The sequence below is a fragment of the Bison bison genome, unplaced genomic scaffold, assembly GCF_000754665.1.
Source record: "Bison bison bison isolate TAMUID 2011002044 unplaced genomic scaffold, Bison_UMD1.0 scf7180017864526, whole genome shotgun sequence".
Lineage (NCBI taxonomy): Eukaryota > Metazoa > Chordata > Mammalia > Artiodactyla > Bovidae > Bison > Bison bison.
Window position 1 is genome coordinate 1,449,144 of NW_011495077.1, and position 4,279 is coordinate 1,453,422.

General features: G+C 41.2%; 1 pseudogene; it reads left to right on the forward strand.

Annotated features, from left to right (window-relative positions):
- The first annotated feature begins 1,031 nt into the window (after positions 1 to 1,031).
- LOC104981980 lies at positions 1,032 to 1,458 on the forward strand (annotated as a pseudogene).
- Positions 1,459 to 4,279: the final 2,821 nt, after the last annotated feature.

Below are 4,279 nucleotides of genomic sequence, written 5' to 3' on the forward strand. Positions count from 1 at the left end.
ACATAACATTCAGCAGAGTTCCATGTGCTATACAGTAACTCCTTGTTGGTTATCCATTGTAAACGTAGCTGTGTATGTACACGGCCTTCCCAAAGTCCCCAACTAGTCCTTTCCCCCAGCAACCGTAACTTCATTTTCTAAGTCTGTGAGTCTGTTTTGTAAGTAAGTTTGTTTGTATCATTTATTTTTAGATTCCACCTATGTGCTATGCTGTGCTTAGTCTCTCATGTCTGACTCTTTGCAACCACATGGGCCCCTGCAGGTTTCTCTGTCCATGGGGACTCTCCAGGCAAGAATACTGGAGTGTGTTGCCATGCCCTCCTCCACGGGATCTTTCCAACGAAGGGATCGAACCCAGGTCTCCCAAATTGCAGGCAGATTTTTTACCATCTGAGCCACCAGGAAAGCCTCTATTTCTCCTTTTCTGTCTGGAGAATGTAATGGTTTTGATGAACCTAAAAAGGCAAGAAGCTACTGAGAGTCTGGAAACCCTCTGCAGCTGGGTGATCAGGAAGATCCAAGAGTAGCTGTTTCTCAGCCCTGAGAACTTGTTCTGTTTAAGGTAGCCAAGTGACCACAAAATGAAGAGCATGTGGCTTATCAAAGAGGATGCAACACAACTAAGCTAAATAATAAAAGTGAACATTAATTGAACATTTATTATGTGCTGTTCCAAGTGCTTCACACGTTTCCTTGAATCCTCCAAGCAGACCCTATGAGTTAGGTGCTGTTATCATGATACTCAATCCACCAAGAAGACGGAGGCATACAGACTAATAAGGCACTTGCTTCCAAAGTTACATATTGATGGAAGAGTCAGGATTTAAATTCAGGTCAGAATCCAGAACCCACTCCCCTAGATGTTATCATGCGTGGCACTCTGGAAACGACCCTAAAGTCTGAATAGTCTCAGTATAGCTCTGGATATAGTGGGCACCAACTCTTTTTTGTGTGCATGACTTTTTACTGTCAGGGAAATTTGCCTGAAACAGAAACAGTCTGTTTCTCTGACGGTAAATCCCCTACTTTTGTTAAGTGCTAGGTTGGTGTGAACTGACCTTTCCCAGAAGAGTAATAACCTGGGCTCCATGAACTCCAGGGCCCCTCCCTGCCTTGTGCTTAAAGTTCTAATGGAGCGGATGATTGAGTACTAGCCGAGATGGCGGCGGCTGCAGCGATTCTGGGGTCCGAGGCAAATTGGGTCTTCGTGAAATTCGTATCCATTTGTGCCAGCGCTCGCCTGGCAGCCAGGGCGTCAGGGACTTCATTGAGAAACGCTATGTGGAGCTGAAGAAAGCGAATCTCGACCTGCCCATCCTAATACGCGAGTGCTCGGATGTGCAGCCCAAGCTCTGGGCCCGCTACGCATTTGGCCAAGAGAAGAATGTCTCTCTGAACAACTTCAGTGCTGATCAAGTAACTAGAGCCCTGGAGAATGTGCTAAGTAGCAAAGCCTGAAGTCTCCACTGAGGATTAAAAACAACAGCCCCAGAGTCTGGGCTCTGCTGGATTGAGTACAATGTGGAGAAATGTATTTTGTTCTGTATAAAGATTGTGCTGAAAATGCTGTCTAAAGATGATCTGATTCACGTCCCACCAACTACCCATTATTGTGCAACCATCTGAGGGAAAGCAGTAGAATATAAAAGTAAAACTTATTTTATTCTGTCCCCTCCCCCCCCAAAAAAAAGTTCTAATGGAATTGCTCTGGGCAAGATGCAAGGCAGAACCTTTACCACAGAGGGAACCTATGGAGCTCACCAGGTCCACTGTATAGGCAGAACCTAATTTATACCTGGACATGTGTGCTAAGTTGCTTTGGTCATGCCCGACTCTTTGTAACCCTATGGACTGTTGCCCGCCAGGCTCCTCTGTCCATGGTATTTTCCAGGCAAAAATACTGGAGTGGGGTGCCATGCTCTCTTCCAGGGGATCTTCCCAACCCAGGGCTTCGAACCCACATCTCTTACATCTCCTACATTGGCAGTTGAGTTCTTTACCACTAGCGCCACCTGGGAACCCTACTGGACACCATCCTATTAACCCTGTATAGTTCTGTGAGTTGCAGCTGCTCCTGAATCTGTTTGAGAAACTATTCTCTGTCTCCTCCCTCCAGCCAAAGGGATAGTCATCTCGCTTGCACCATGCTACACCTGTAGCTCTTAAAGACAAGCAAGGGGAAGTAGCTGCACCAGTCAGTTCAGTTCAGTCACTCAGTTGTGTCCAACTATTTGCGACTCCATGAATCGCAGCACGCCTGGCCTCCCTATCTATCACCAACTCCCAGAGTACACTCAAACTCATGTCCATCAAGTCAGTGATGCCATCTAGCCATCTCATCCTCTGTTATCCCCTTCTCCTCCTGCCCTCAATCCCTCCCTGCATCAGGGTCTTTTCCCATGAGTCAACTCTTCACATGAGGTGGCCAAAGTATTGGAGTTTCAGCTTTAGCATCAGTCCCTTCAATGAACACCCAGGACTGATCTCCTTTAGAATGGACTGCATAGTCTCCTACAAAAAGTCATACCCTCCTGTACTCTCCGACCTAAATACTTCCTGTCACACACGAGCAATTTCCGCTGTCCATGAGGAAAAACAACAGAAGGCAACAACTGTCTGCTTTTAATTCAAACAGCTACTGTGTCCTTCCCCATGACTGACTGACTTTCTTCTTTTATAATTTCCGAAGCATTCCTAGATGTCTCATAATTATATAAACAGATCTAGTTTTTTCCAGCTTTTTACTATGAAAATGTTTAAATACACAGGAAAGCATTAAAAAAGAAATAGTGCAATGAACATCCCAAACCCACCACCTGATGCAATTTTTTAACTATTAGTGACCATCTATGCTTCAATGGATATGTGAAATTCCTAAGGATCAGAAAAAGTTTCAAATATTCACAAGAAACCTAATTAATGACTATACTCAATGGTGAAATATTAAAATAATTCTAACACTGAAATCAGAAAAATACAAGCTTGATATGCACTAATTTGATCTTGGTTAGAAATTATGACTGAAGACAAACGTTGTAACCCTTAGTTAACAATGTAACAAATTGCCTTGAAAGAAAGGGAGCCCACTGACACAGAGGCTTTAAGAAAGCAGAGTCATAAACCAACCATTGAATCTTATAGATAGAAAACAGCAAAAATATTTACATATAAGCTACTCAAAAATTTAGTGAAATCTACTTTTTTTCTGGATCTTGTGTGTACAGAATTGACCGTTTGTCTGAATCAGTCAACTAAAAAGACCAAGGAGCATTCCCACAGTACTGAAAGATTTTTTTTCCCTCTTTTAATTATTTTTTAGCCACACCACATGACATGCAGGATCCTAATTTCCTGACCAGGGATTGAACTCTTGCTCCCTAAGGTGGAAGCTCAGGGTCTTAATCACTGGACCTCCAGGGAAGTCTCTACTGAAAGATTTTTTTTTTAATACTTCCATGGATCATTGTCTTATAACACTGAAGTTAAAAATATTTGTTATAGGAAACCATATGTGTGTAAAATGTTTGTTTTCAGAAGACTGTGTGTTCATACATAGTTGTAAACTGTTTTCATGAGAGGCTGATTTGTTCGCCACTGTTAATGTTATTACCTTACATATTAAATTATATAGTTAAATAAACACCAAGAGAAACATCATAGTCTAAAATGCTTATATTAATAAACAAGAAAGAACAAAAATTCCTGAATTGAGGATGCAAAATAATATATTAGGAAGAAATGTTAGAAGGAAGAAATTAATATAGAGAAAAGCACAAAATAGTGAATTTTTATAACCAGAAACAGCAAATACAAGAACTGATTTTTGAAAATCAACTAATAGATTAACTGTTAATCTATTAGCCTAACTTTTTATAAAAGGAGAAAGCACAAACACACCAAATAGGAAAGGAAGAAATAACCAGACACAGCAGAAATATATATGTGTGTGTGTGTATAAAGATATATATATATATTTGGTTTTGCTCACATATATCCAAATATATTTGAAAACTTGTATGAAATGGATCAAAACTGACCCTAGAAAAGATGGAAAATCTAAATACACCAAGTAGTACAGAGTAACATAGAATAAAAAAAGCTGTCATTTACCCTCTACACACTCTCTCCCCACCCCAAAATCACCAGCAGAGAATTCATCAGAACTGTTAAAGGTATGCATGGGGTATCCACTGCTCAAAAGCAAATAAGCAAGCCAGGTTGTTGGAAAGGAAAGTTTGCTTTATTTCACATGCCGGCAACTGGTGGGAGAGGGTAGCAG